Consider the following 16,061-nt stretch of genomic DNA (forward strand, 5'->3'; position numbering starts at 1 on the left):
AGAGCGCAAAATTGCTACAATTGTGGGAGACCTGGACACTATTCCGATGAGTGTACGGCACCCTACAAAAGAAGAGAAGATTCTCCCAAGAGAAGAAGTAGAAGAGAAGAATCACCGCCAAGAGAGAGAAGGAGTAGAGATGATCGTTATGAACGAAGAACATCCCGGAGAAGCAAGGATTCGGAAAGGAAGGACAAGTCATCAAATAGCTACACAAAACGAAGACATCAAGCTCATGTTGGTGAATGGGTATCCGGTTCCGACTCTGAACATTACTCCGAGAGAAGCTATCACTCCGACTCCGAACATACTCAAGATGAAGGTGTTGCCGGTCTAGAACTTGTGTCGACCAACTCCTACGACATATTTGATTCACCAAATGAAGGAATTGGAAGATGCTTCATGGCTAAAGGCCCGAAGGTAACTCACCCCAAGTATGTTGATTTCAATAGTGATGAAGATGACTTGTTAGGTGATGATGATTTACTTATTGACAACTCTAGTGATGAATATTGTGATGAAACGTCAATTAATCATGCTAAACAAGATAAAACGAATGACAATGATAAGGAGAAAATTGAGCTTCTAACTAAAGAACTAAACACTCTTAAGTTAGCTCATGAAACTATCTTAGGGGATCATCGAGAACTTTTGAGGATTCATAAGAAGTTACGCTTTTATAAGCTCAATCTTGAGCAAGAGCATGAGTTCTTAAAAGAAATCAATGATGATCTTCACAAGAAAAGTTCTTCTTACATTGCCAAGCGTTTACTCTTATCTACTTACATGCCTCAAGTCGAGTCTAGTAACATGAACAAGAAGGATTCTTCCTCTAGTAGTAACAATAATCATGCTAAATCCAATATTGTTGCTTCTAGTAGTTCTCTTGATTCCACTAATGATTATCTTAGCCAAGTTACACTTGAGCAAGAAAATAGCTTATTGAAGGGAATTATAGAGAAAGGTGTATACAAGAGCCTTGCCGGGAGTAAGCAATTCGAGGAAATTGTACGCAAGCAAGGAAGGCACCGGAAGAATCAAGGTGTTGGTTTTGAACGAAAGTTCAATGCCAATGGAGTTGAGTGGAAGAAGATCAATACCCCAAGACGAAGTTTGTTCCTCAACAAGAGAAGTATGATCCCACTTCCTTCAAGGGAACACAAGCTCAAGATGATCTTCCACCACAAGACCACAAGAACAAAGGCAAGGATAAGCTTCAAGAGGAGATAGATGCATTTGAAGAAGATCCTAAGGCCTTAGTCAAGTGGGTTCCCAAGACTACGTCAAGTTCTACTTCATCAAGCACAACTACAACTCCAAGGATTTCCATCAAGATGATGTGGATCCCGAAGAAGAAGAACTAGAGAGTTCTTGAGGGTGACTCAGCCAACATTCTTCACTCATATCATTATGGCAAGGACAAGTGCAATCAACTTCCACATCTTGCACTAGTTCAAGGAGTCACAAACCCTCATGTTGGTAAGGCAAGGGACAAGGTAACCTAATGCTTTCATGGACATCATATTGTGTGTGCATCACTCTATCTCTATGGATATACTTGTTTGTTCCTTGTGGGACTAACCCGTGTAGGTATTGAAAGTGCAACTCACTCCAAAGGATTGCTCCAAATGATCTACATCAACATTGAGCATCCACATCTTCAACACCTACATGAAGTCATCATTGACAAAACCTAAGGTTAGTTCATCCCTCTAAGGGCGGATCTCACATCTAGGGGGAGCTTAACTCTAAGAATTGAGTCAAAGCAACTCTAATGATGTGAACACATCAATGCATTATGTAAAAGTGGTAACCCCACTTGAGCTTAAACGATGAGTATCACCTATGATCAAATGTTCTCATTTGACTCCTAAGTTAGTATACTCATATATAGATGACCTAGTCATCGCCAATTGTTTGATAGATGCTAGAATTGGATGTGCATGTTTTGCCACATATTTCATTTGGCATTTTATTGTGTGAGCATGTTGGTTGCATATTTAACTCATTCAAGGACATCCACTTGTTGTTTTGATTGATTGGCTTCTTTTTCTTTTGCCAAGTGGATGAACAAGAATGCCTAAGAACCTTCTCTAGCTATCTATGCTTCTATTGTCTCAAACTCTATTCATGCTACATCACAAAATTTGATCAAGTCAGATTTGAACCACTCTGTGTGAGGAGCACTCGGAGTCCCCGATTCGTCATAGACTTAAACTTCCAAAACTTCTTTGTGAATTTCGGTCTGACCGATTCTTCCATTTCGGTCATACCGAGATCACTAAGTCGGTCTAGGTTTTCAATCTCGGTGCAACCGATTTGAACGTTTCGGTCTCACCGAGTTGTTGTAACTGTAAACAGTTATGCATCTCGGTGCCACCGAGTTGTTCCACTCGGTCACACCGATAGGGTCGGGCTATATATACACACGGGCAAAATTTGGAAAACTTTCTCCAAACCACTTCGCCCACGCATAGCTCGCTCTGCCTCCTAGGTCTTCCGATTGTCGACTTCGTCGCCATCTGCCTCCAGTCGCTGGTCTCCGCCGCCGTCAACGGAATTCATCCCCGCCATTGCCACCGTAGCAAGTTCATCGCCAAACTAGGGTATGGACTCGATCACAGTGCTATCCCCGTCCAATTCCTAGCACATTGTGTTCATTATGATTCTTGCCACGATTGAAACACCTCTATCCAGTCAAAACAACCCTTAGAATAGATGCGATTTGAAAATTTAGGGTTAGGTTTCCGCCGAAACCATCTCGGACCCACCGAGTTGAAAAACTCGGTCCCACCGATTCGGCTAACGCCATTGCACAACTAACTCTCGGTCTGACCGAGAATTGCTAATCGGTGTGACCGATTTTAGAACTCAGTGAAACCCTAGCAGTCTCGGTGCCACCAAACTTTGACTCGGTCTGACCGAGATCACTAGTTTAGGTTCCAAAAGCTGCTTCGGTATCACCGAGTTTGAAAATCGGTTGATCCGAAATGCTTTCTGTGGAAAACTAAAACTAAGTTTTTGAATCATTCTTTTGCAAAAATCTCTGCATTTTGTGATGCTCATCCATTCTATCTCATCCATAACTATTCACAGGGTCAGCAGTCAGTGTATTCAACATGTCAGACCAAAGTGCCAACCAAAATAGGGAAGAAGAGCAGATTCACAAGAGTGAGGGCACTAGTCCCTCTAGTTCCTCAGATGAAGGCAGCAGAAGCACTCCTAGCAATTTGCCCAAAGCAGCCACAAGAGCCAGAAGGAAGAGAACCTTAGACTCTGAGGATGAGGACTATGTGGCAGCTGAAGATGAGGCTACTTCCAAGAAGGTAGTGCTCAAAAAGGAGTTTGGCTCAGCAAAGACCACAAAGCCTGGACTAAATAGGAAGGTCCCTGCCAAGAGGACACCTATGCTGAAGGTCAGAGGATCAACACAAGAGCCTGAAAAACCTTATCCCAAAGAGCCAGCTGCAGAAGGAAAGAAGAGAAAGGAAAGGGTCAGAAAGACCATGGCCAGATTTGTTGGACAACCTTCCATGATGGAAGAGGAGGAGGAAGAAGAGGTTGCTGCACCAGCACCCAAGGCACAAAAGCTGATGGGTGATGCTATAAGATCAGGGGCTGCATCATCAAAGCCCAAAGAAGCACCCAAAGCTGCCTCCAAGGCCAAGTCTGCACCTAAGAGGAATACCAGGAGCATACCAGCTGCTGAGAAGAACAAGGCCCCAGTGCCTGAAGTTGCTACTGAGGAAGATGATGAAGGACAAGTCCTGAGGAAGCTCAAACCCAAGATTCTAGACCACAACGATGCTCATCCAGTGGCTGAGAATATGAAGCTGAGGAAAGATGCAGGGCTCAGGCAGTGGAGATTGTCTGATCCATATGCAATCAGGAGAAGAACTGATGTTGATTACAGGTTCCACACTAAGGAACAACAGGACTTCTATGAGACTGTATTGTTGCATAAGAAGCCCATAGTTTGTGACATGAGGTGGGTAGACTGGAAATACATGAAGGAAAATGAGGATCACTGCCCAGGAGTATTTGACAGCTTTAAGGCTTGTGGAGTTGATGAGTTTGTTGGACAGAAGTTCACAAACTGGAACGATGAACTAGTTATGCAGTTCTACTCCACAGCTCATTTTTATCGTGATGGCAGAATTGTCTGGATGTCTGAAGGTACGAGATACCAATCAACTATTGAGGAATGGGCCAATCTGATCAATGCCCCAGAGGAGAAAGAAGATGACTTTGGTGTCTACTCCAAGAAGAAAAAGGATCACAATTCTATGTCACATATGTACAAGGAGATCCCAGACAAGGCACTTGAGACTTTCAAGTTTGGGTCTGTTCATTTTCTTCTGTCAGGGCTGCCAACGATCAACTGGATCCTTAGGCACACTCTTTTGCCCAAGTCAGGTGACCACAACATGATCAGAGGGCATGCAATAAATTTGCTACACATATTTGATGTGCCACAGAAATTCAAGGTCATGAGCCTCATGGTTGAGACTATCAAGAGGACAGCAGCAGACCAAAAGAGAAGTTGTGGGTATGCCCCACAAATCCAGGAGCTGATCAACTCAAAGATGGGCACAGGCAAATATCTGTTGGATAAGGAACACTTTGTTCACTATCCAGACTTTGAGGACAATCAAGTTGTCATGAATGAGAATGAACCATCCTCAGTGCAAGCTCAAGAGAAGAAGGAGAAAGCAAAGAAGGAGAAGGCTGCCAAGATGCCAACTCTAGAGGAGGCATCTGAGTACTTTTTGAAGAGCAAGCAGGACCAGCTTGGTTACTTGATAGCATCAACTCTGAGGATTTATAAGGGCTTGGCCACCCTAACTCAAAACCAGGAGAGCCTAGAGAGAATCATGAAACAAAAATTCTATGATTTAGATGTCAAAGTAACTGAGATTCAGTCAGTTGTGGAGCAGCTATAGGATGACATGCAGGAGAGGAAGGGCAGGACAACTACTGATGCATTTGCTAGAGTGCCTCGAGCTCACAAATCAACTGCAGAGCTAGTGACAGACACCAGAGCCACTTCATCTGCACCAGCTACAGCTCCAGTGCAACCAGCTCCAGCACCAACTCCTTCAGCTCCATCCACATCAACTAAAGTCTTCATCCAAGGAGCCATCTCTACACCACCAACTGAAGACCAAGCCTGAGAGACGAAATAGTACTATGCATTTTCTAGGAACTTTTTGGTAACTTGTTGCCAAAGGGGGAGAAAAATGTATAGATCATTGGCTTCGAGAGAGAGTTTTTTGCTTGCTTGAGATACTATGCTATTATCTGTGAGTCATTGATGATCATGTGTTTGATCATAGCTACACTTATGCTTGTTAGATGATATTATCTTATTTATCTTTGTATGATCATTCACTTTGCTTGGTGATGAGCGCATGTATTCAATCTTTGATATTTTAAGCGCTCTACCAAGATGTATGTGACATGGAAGAGTAACCCATGATCCTAATTCCTTGTGCATTTGCAGTCCAAAGCAAATCTTAAACTATGCACAAATTTAGGGGGAGCTCTTGCTTATCACATACTTCTCAAAGCGACGATGTTTTTTCAATCTTATTATTATTTGTCGAAGCTTTGATCTATATGTTGTCATCAATTACCAAAAAGGGGGAGATTGAAAGTGCAACTATCCCTATGTGATTTTGGTAATTCATAACAACATATAGCTCATTGAGCTAATACTATTCCAGGACAAATTTTTCAGGAAAGCTCAATAAATGGCATGGCATGGATGATGAAAGTGGATCCCTCAAAATATTAAGGAGAGAAGGATTGGCTCAAGCTCAAAAGCTCAAGACTCTACATTTTATATTTTAGTGATCCAAGATCACATTGAGTCTATAGGAAAAGCCAATACCATCAAGGAGGGATGAGGTGTTGCTTGATGAGTCTCTTGCTTCAAGTGCTTAGTGATATGCTCAGAAAACCCTCAACTACTTTCTCATATCCACATATGACCTAAACCTAAAGTCAAACTCGGCCCCACCGATTCTTTCTATCCGGCGCCACCGAGTTTAGATGTCATAGACATTGCCACAAACCCTAGGCAAATCGGCCTCGCCGATAGGGATCTCGGTCTCACCGAGATGGGATTGTAATCTCTCTGTTTCCCTTCGTAATGTTTCGGTCTAACCGAAGTGAGTGATCGGTCCCACCGAGATTGCAATGTAAACTCTCTGTTTCCCTTTCATAACATTTCGGTCTCACCGAAAAGAGCGAATCGGCCCCACCGAGTTTACCTGACCAACTCTCTGGTTAGCTAATTACCAAAATCGGTCTCACTGAGATTACGTTATGCCCTAACCCTAACCATATCGGTCCTACCGAGTTGCATGTCGGTCCCACCGAAATCACTAAGGGTCACTAGGTTTACTGAATTGGTCCGACCGAGTTTGTTGATTCGGTCCCACCGAGATTGGTAAATTGTGTGTAACGGTTAGATTTTGTGTGGAGGCTATATATACCCCTCCACCTCCTCTTCATTCATGGGGAGAGCCATCAGAAGAAACCTACACTTCCAACTTACCATTTCTGAGAGAGAACTACCTACTCATGTGTTGAGGCCAAGATATTCCATTCCTACCATATGAATCTTGATCTCTAGCCTTCCCCAAGTTGCTTTCCACTCAAATCTTCTTTCCACCAGATCCAAATCCTATGAGAGAGAGTTGAGTGTTGGGGAGACTATCATTTGAAGCACAAGAGCAAGGAGTTCTCATCAACACACCATTTGTTACTTCTTGGAGAGTGGTGTCTCCTAGATTGGCTAGGTGTCACTTGGGAGCCTCCGACAAGATTGTGGAGTTGAACCAAGGAGTTTGTAAGGGCAAGGAGATCGCCTACTTCGTGAAGATCTACCGCTAGTGAGGCAAGTCCTTCGTGGGCGACGGCCATGGTGGGATAGACAAGGTTGCTTCTTCGTGGACCCTTCCTGGGTGGAGCCCTCCGTGGACTCGCGCAACCGTTACCCTTCGTGGGTTGAAGTCTCCATCAACGTGGATGTACGATAGCACCACCTATCGGAACCACAGCTCAAAAATCACCGTGTCTCCTAATTGCGTTTGAAATCTCCAAGCCCTTCCCTTTACATTCTTGCAAGTTGCATGCTTTAATTTTTGCTGCTCATATACTCTTTGCATGCTTGCTTGAACTGTGTGAAGATTGCTTGACTTGGGCTAAGATAGCTAAAATCTGCCAAAGACTAAAATTGGGAAAAGGTTAAGTTTTTAATTGGTCAAGTAGTCTAATCACCCCCCCTCTAGACATACTTCAAGGTCCTACATGAGTCTTTCCACGGGAGCGGTGTTTTGGCTCAGATGAGCCTGGCAGTGAACAAAATCGTTAAAAATAGTGAAAAAATAAAAAATCCAAAAAAAATTATGGAGAAAGATGCCCAAATGTGTGATGTTCGTGCCAAATTTTAGAGTTTGGATGTCTGAGAACAACTCCAACATGCCGACTCAAACGGACGCGCGTTTTGTCCGTTTTTCATCCGTTTGGGTCAGCTAGGCGGACGTGCGCGTCTGATTTTTCATTTGGGTCGACAGGTTCGCGCAACAGGAGGCCGACCCATTTATGCCGACATGGCCGAAACTGACTAATTAAGCATAATTTTACATAAATGACCGGTCAAACGCCGGCCAATGTCCACTTAAACTTAACTAGAAAATGAAAAAACCCTAATAAATGCCCGCAACCTGCCCTAGTAGACCGCCTTGACCTCTCCTTTGCCCACCCCTTCGTCGTCGTCGCTACCGGTGTGGTCAATAAAGACAGGGGGAGGCCAGCCGAACCGAACGTGGCTTTAGGGGCTGCACGGGACCCTCCTCCTGCATTGATACGTCCATTTTGCATCATGTTTTCCTACTGATATTTATGATGTTTTATTGTATAATAATGCTTTTTGGAGTAATTCTAATTTCTTTTATCTCATAATATGCAAGGTATACACAAACGGGGAGAATTCTCGCAGCTACAAATCTCGACCTGAAAAATCCCGACCTGAATTCTGGCAGCTACAAATGGAATATTTAAGAATTATTGGAGCAAATAAGTACCAGAGAGGTGCCACCAGGTGGGCACAACCCTCTTGGGCGCGCCAGGAGGCCCAGGCGCGCCCTGGTGGGTGTTGTCCTCCTCGGCCCACCTTCGTTGCCCATCTTCTGGTATATAAGTCATTTTGACCTAGAAAAAATAAGGAGAGGACTTTCAAGACAAAGCGCCGCCGCCTTGAGGTGGAACTTGGGTAGGAGCACTTTTGCCCTCCGGTGGAGCGATTCCGCCAGGGGAACTTCCCTCCCGGAGGGGGAAATCATCGTCATCATCATCACCACCAACTCTTCCATCTTGGAGAGGGATATCTTCATCAACATCTTCAACAACATCAACTCCTCCCAAACCCTAGCTCATCTCTTGTGTTCAATCTTTGTACCAAAACTATAGATTGGTGCTTGTGGGTGACTAGTAGTGTTGATTACATCTTGTAGTTGATTGCTATATGGTTTATATGGTGGAAGATTATATGTTCAGATCCATTATGGTACTTAATACCCCTCTGATCTTGAGCATGATTATCATTTATGAGTAGTTACTTCCGTTCTTGAGGTTACGGGAGAAATCATGTTGCAAGTAATCATTTGAAATTGATATGTGATATTTTGATGATATGTACGTTGACATTCTCTTAGTGCTGTCATGTGAACGTCGACTACATGACATTTCACCATATTTGGGCCAAAGGGAATGCATTGTGGAGTAGTTATTAGATGGTGGGTTGCGAGAGTGACATAAGCTTAAACCCCAGTTTATGCACTATTCCGTAAGGGACCGATTGGATCCAAAAGTTTAATCACTACTAGGAATATGGGCTTTAATAACGGTATATGTGGTCGTTAGTGGTCAAATTGTGGTCGTTAAAGGTCATTAACGACCACAATCTACTGGTCGTAGTAGGCTCCGTCGTTAAAAGTATAACGACCACATACCTTTTGTGGTCGTTATTCTTTAATGATGGGATGATGTGCCGTCGTAAATCCCAAGGAAATAACGACAACAGTTGTAGTATTAACAACCACTTTTGTCGTCGCTAATAATGTTATCATGCTGACCAAATTATCATTACCGGCCACTCTCTTCACACTTTGATATCCTCCAGAACTACTTATATTTAGTATGTCTTTCCGTTCATCGTTCACTTTATGCAACATCCAACATTTCAATATTAACATCCACATTAATATCAAAACAAAATAATATGAAAAGGATCATAGCCTCTTTTATTAATAGAAATGTCAATATTCTGACATACAATTCTAAAATTAAAATATCCTTCAAGAAATTTGAGGTGAACGCACTCCTTATATGACCAATGTACTTCATCATACCTATATACAAAACAAGACAACTAAAAAAGATCGTATTTATTAATCTTCAATCGAGGTACACAATCGTTGTTTGAATGAACATCATTTTCATCACTCCTGGTGCTTCTATCATAGTATGGTGGACCATCAGCCCTACAAAAATGTTAGTTCATGAAAGTCAGTCTAATGTACCGCAACCAGTAAATATTTTCTCTTCACTCATGAGACACCATCACATGTCCTTATGATCCTTCACCCATGACTACAATGCCTCGTGATTTTTCTTTTACGGTGGACCATCCGTTCTACAAAAACATAAATGATTTATAAGTCAGTACACGTAAAAGAACTAGCACAGAGGATAATAGCATAAAGGAACAAGTTCGCACTTGAATTCTTCTATAGTCCTTATCCGACAAAGACAAACTCTTCTAAGAAAAGATTAATTGGAATGTTTCTTGTCTAATTCGAGCAAAACTTGAGTTATTTTAGTTCTTAGGAAAACAAATTGAACTTTTTTGGTTGTTGTTATACACCCATCTATTTTTTTAACACGTATACCCAACAAATCTACACTGAATATTATTTTCCTCTGCTGTTGGCTTTTCTTTTTCACACTGAAGGTGAAGAGGAGATCTAACTGGTGAGCATACAAAAAACAGAGCACACAAGGGGTATCAATTTTTGAGAAGTTTGAGCTGACAAGAAAAACTTACAATTACCTCGCCCTGGAGCATGGGAATTGCACAATGGACCATGTACTGAGCATCTATAATGGCAATCATGTACGTACAAGTTAAAAATAATCGGCAGTCAAACTCATTGTCCTCACTTTTAGATCAGGTAAGTAAAAAAATGTCAATTTTGTGCTGAAAAGAGTACCTAAATCAGTGGTACACACCATCTACGTATCCCTTCACAAGACTGGCGCCATCACCTCCACCAAACCCGCGTCCATGTTTGCATCTTCACTTTCAAATTGAAAAATCTCAAAAACATTGGTCAAGTGAAGAATTCAGTTAGTTAATTACCTGCTACTCCTATACGGCTAGCTTTGCACGTCTCGGCAATGCTCGTCCCCAATATCACTACAACCTGAATTCTACCTCTATTTTCGTATTGAGCAATAGCTGCACTCTCGCATCGTATCCACCGCCGCCTTCCCCTCCCATTCTCCTCCCATCTAACGACCTAAACAAAGAACCACCGGGAAACCATTATCGATCCACTCAAAATATTAACAGCCCACTACTAGATACGGCCTATGCGGTAGTAGCACTAACCTCGTCACTGAGTTAGATCCAACCGATGCGGTAGCAACACTAACCTCAGAGTTGAGCCTTTGGATCCCATTGTGATGCTCGTCGAGCACCCGACCAAGGGATGAAGCCTTCCGCTCCACTCGGACGACCCCGACAGCGAGCGCATATGGGTCGATGTCCTACGATAAGGAGGGGAGGGGGACGCCTGCGTGGGGAACTTGCTGGTCGAGCCGCAGATGGGGAAGACGCCCTTCTTGCTTCCTGCGCCCTGGCAATACTCTGGCCATTGCTTCGTACTGCGCTCGTAGCAGATTGGACTAGGCATGTGGCGGCAGTCATGGCGGTGGTGGATCTGAGAGGGGATGCGCCAGCGCCACCTGGTTTACTTGGACACGAGACTATAGGATACTTAGATGTGTTTGTTATTTATCTTTCTTCTTATCCCTCCTATCATCAGATAAGAATGGTAATTATTCTCTAAAAATATTAAATATATGGAGTACTTAATCAACAACGACCACCAAACTAACGACCGGAATATCCATTGTCGTTGGGAGGCTTCTCAGGGTTAGTTTGAACGTGGGACTACCCCATCTTCTTATAACAACCAAGACATGTTAGTTGTTGGTCGTTATTGGCCTAATCCCTAGTAGTGAATGCTATGGTTAGAATTTATTCTTAATACTTTTCTCGTAGTTGCGGATGCTTGCGAGAGGGTTAATCATAAGTAGGAGGTTTGTTCAAGTAAAAACAACACCTAAGCACCAGTTCACCCACATATCAAATTATCAAAGTAGTGAACATGAATTAAGCTAAGATGATGAAAGTGACTAGATGAAATTCCCGTGTACCCTCAAGAACACTTTGCTTATCATAAGAGAGCGTTTTGGCCTATCCTTTGCCTCAAAAGGATTGGGCTACATAGCTGCACTTTTGTTACTACTATTGTTACTTGCTCGTTACAAATTATCTAACTATCAAACTACCCCGCTACTTACAATTTTAGCACTTGCAGACATTACCTTGTTGAAAACCACTTGTCATTTCTTTCTGCTCCTCGTTGGGTTCGACACTGTTACTTATCGAAAAGGCTACAATTAACCCCATATACTTGTGGGTCATCAAGGCTATTTTCTGGCACCGTTTTCCGGGAGTGAAGCGCTCTTGGTAAGTGGAAATTGGTAAGGAAACATTATTACTACATGCTGAAATTTATTGTCACTTGCTACTATGGAAAACAATCCTTTGAGAGGTTTGTTCGGGGTATCTTCACCTCGACCGGAACCACAATTAGTTGCCCCTCAACCTACTGCTCCTACTAAAAATATTGAATATGAAATTCCTTCGGGTATGGTAGAACAACTGCTAGCTAATCCTTATGCAGGAGATGGAGCCGAACATCCGGATATGCACTTGATATATGTGGATGAAATTTGTGGATTGTTTAAGCTTGTAGGTTTTCCTGGAGATGAAGCTAATAAGAAGGTTTTCCCTTTATCTTTGAAGGGAAAAGCATTGGCATGGTATAGGCTATGCGATGATATTGGATCTTGGAACTGGAATTTCATCAAAAAAAATATCCTATGCATCTAGTTCATCGTGATCGGAATTATATATATAATTTTTGGCCTCGTGAAGGATAAAGTATTGCTCTAGCTTGGGGGAGGCTTAAGTTAATGTTATATTCATGCCCCAATCATGAGCTCTCAAGAGAAATTAGTATTCGGAATTTTTATGCTCGGCTTTCTCGTAATGATCAACCCATGCTCGATACTTCTTGCACTGGTTCTTTTATGAAGAAGACTATTTAATTCCGGGGGGATCTTTTAGAAAGAATTAAACGCAACTCTGAAGATTAGGAACTCGATGAAGGTAAAGAGTCTGGTATTGAACCTAAGTTTGATTGTGTTAAATCTTTTATGAATAGTGATGCTTTTCAAAAGTTTAGCACTAAATATGGACTTGACTCTGATATAGTAGCTTCCTTCTTTGAATCTTTCGCTATTCTTATTGATCTCCCTAAGGAGAAGTGGTTTAAATATCACTCACCTATTAAAGAAGAAGTTAAAGAACCAGTAAAAGCTGAAGAAGAAACTATCATTTACAATGTTGATCCAGTTGTTCCTACTGCTTATATTAAAAAACCACCTTTCCCTGTTAGAATGAAGGAACATGCTAAAGCTTCGATTGTGGTTAACAAAAATTATCTTAGAACACCCAAGCCATCTGAACAAATCAGAGTTGAACCTAGTGTTGCTATGATTAAAGATCTCTTGTTCGATAATATTGATGAGCATGTTATTTACTTCTGTGATGAAGCTTCTAGAATTGCCAAACCTGATAAAAAGGATAAACATAGGCCAGTTGTTGGCATGCCTGTTGTCTCAGTTAAGATGGGAGATCACTATTATCATTGGTTATGTGACCTAGGTGCTAGTGTGAGTGCTATTCCTTTTTCCTTATATGAAGAAATTAAGAATGAAATAGAAGGCATAGATGTCACCATTAAACTTGCTAATAGAGATACTGTTGGAAATATGCCCTAGAGGCAATAATAAAATGGTTATTATTGTATTTCCTTGTTCATGATAATTGTCTATTATTCGTGCTATAATTGTGTTGACCGGAAACCGCAATACATGTGTGAATACATAGACCACAACATGTCCCTAGTGAGCCTCTAGTTGACTAGCTCGTTGATCAACAGATGGTCATGGTTTCCTGACCATGGACATTGGATGTCATTGATAATGGGATCACATCATTAGGAGAATGATGTGATGGACAAGACCCAATCCTAAGCCTAGCACAAGATCGTGTAGTTCGTATGCTAAAGCTTTTCTAAATGTCAAGTATCTTTTCCTTAGACCATGAGATTGTGCAACTCCCGGATACCGTAGGAATGCTTCGGGTGTACCAAACGTCACAACGTAACTAGGTGGCTATAAAGGTGCACTACGGGTATCTCCGAAAGTGTCTGTTGGGTTGGCACGAATCGAGACTGGGATTTGTCACTCCGTGTGATGGAGAGGTATCTCTGGGCCCACTCGGTAGGACATCATCATAATGTGCACAATGTGATCAAGGAGTTGATCACGGGATGATGTGTTACAGAACGAGTAAAGAGACTTGCTGGTAACGAGATTGAACAAGGTATCGGGATACCGACGATCGAATCTCGGGTAGGTTCAATACTGCTAGACAAAGGGAATTGTATACGGGATTGATTGAATCCTTGACATCGTGGTTCATCAGATGAGATCATCATGGAACATGTGGGAGCCAACATGGGTATCCAGATCCCGCTGTTGGTTATTGGCCGGAGAGTTGTCTCGGTCATGTCTGCATGGTTCCCGAACCCGTAGGGTCTACACACTTAAGGTTCGATGACGCTATGGTTATAGGGAATAGATATACGTGGTTACCGAATGTTGTTCGGAGTCCCGGATGAGATCCCGGACGTCACGAGGAGTTCTGGAATGATCCGGAGGTAAAGATTTATATATGGGAAGTCCTGTTTTGGTCACCGGAAAAGTTTCGGGTGCTATCAGTAACGTACCGGGACCACCGGGAGGGTCCCAGGGGTCCACCAGGTGGGGCCACCGGCCCCAGAGGGCTGCATGGGCTAAGTGTGGGAGGGGACCAGCCCCAAGTGGGCTGGTGCGCCACCCCACCAGGGCCCAAGGCGCCTAGAGTTGAAAACCCTAGGGGAGGGGGCGCCTCCACCTTGCTTGGGGGGCAAGTTTCCCCCTCTCCCCCCTTGGCCGCCACCCAGATGGGATCTGGGGGCTGCCGCCACCCCTAGGGAGGGAACCCTAGGTGGGGGCGCAGCCCCTCCTCTCCCCCTATATATACTTGAGGTATGGGGGCTGCCCAATACATGATTTGATCTTCCTCTTGGCGCAGCCCTACCTCTCTCCCTCCTCGTCTCTTGTAGTGCTTGGCGAAGCCCTGCCGGAGTACCACGCTCCTCCACCACCACCATGTCGTTGTGCTGCTGCTGGACGGAGTCTTCCCCAACCTCTCCCTCTCTCCTTGCTGGATCAAGGCATGGGAGACGTCACCGGGCTGCACGTGTGTTGAACGCGGAGGTGCCGTCCGTTCGGCACTAGGATCTCCGGTGATTTGGATCACAACGAGTACGACTCCCTCAACCCCGTTCTCTTGAACGCTTCCGCTTAGCGATCTACAAGGGTATGTAGATGCACTCTCCTCTATCTTGTTGCTAGAATCTCCATAGATTGATCTTGGTGATGCGTAGAAAATTTTGAATTTCTGCTACGTTCCCCAACAGTGGCATCATGAGCTAGGTCTACGCGTAGATTCTAAGCACGAGTAGAACACAAGTTGTTGTGGGCGTTGATTTTGTTCAATATGCTTACCGTTACTAGTCCTATCTTGTTTCGACGGTATTGTGGGATGAAGCGGCCCGGACCGACCTTACACGTACACTTACGTGAGACAGGTTCCACCGACTGACATGCACTTGTTGCATAAGGTGGCTAGCGGGTGCCAGTCTCTCCCACTTTAGTCGGATCGGATTTGATGAAAACGGTCCTTATGAAGGGTAAATAGCAATTGGCATATCACGTTGTGGTTTTGCGTAGGTAAGAAACATTCTTGTTAGAAACCCATAGCAGCCACGTAAAACATATAAACAACAATTAGAGGACGTCTAACTTATTTTTGCAGGGTATGCTATGTGATGTGATATGGCCAAAAGAATGTGATGAATGATATGTGATGTATGAGATTGATCATGTTCTTGTAATAGGAATCACGATTTGCATGTCGATGAGTATGACAACCGGCAGGAGCCGTAGGAGTTGTCTTTATTTATTGTATGACCTGCTTGTCACTGAATAATGCCATGTAATTACTTTACTTCATTGCTAAACCGTTAGCCATAGTAGTAGAAGTAATAGTTGGTGAGACAACTTCATGGAGACACGATGATGGAGATCATGATGATGGAGATCATGGTGTCATGCCGGTAGTAAATAAGATGATCCCTCATAATAATTTCAAGAAAGTGTTCTCCCTAACTGTGCACCGTTGCGAAAGTTCGTTGTTTCGAAGCACCACGTGATGATCAGGTGTGATAGATTCTAACGTTCACATACAACGGGTGTAAGCCAAATTTACACACACGAAACACTTAGGTTAACTTGACGAGCCTAGCATGTACAGACATGGCCTCGGAACACAAGAGACCGAAAGGTCGAACATGAGTCGTATAGTGGATACGATCAACATGAAGATGTTCACCGATGATGACTAGTCCGTCTCACGTGATGATCGGACACGGCCTAGTTGACTCGGATCATGTATCACTTAAGATGACTAGAGGGATGTCTATCTGAGTGGGAGTTCATTAGATGAACTTAATTATCCTGAACAT

The sequence above is a fragment of the Triticum dicoccoides genome, chromosome 7B (genome assembly GCF_002162155.2).
Source record: "Triticum dicoccoides isolate Atlit2015 ecotype Zavitan chromosome 7B, WEW_v2.0, whole genome shotgun sequence".
Lineage (NCBI taxonomy): Eukaryota > Viridiplantae > Streptophyta > Magnoliopsida > Poales > Poaceae > Triticum > Triticum dicoccoides.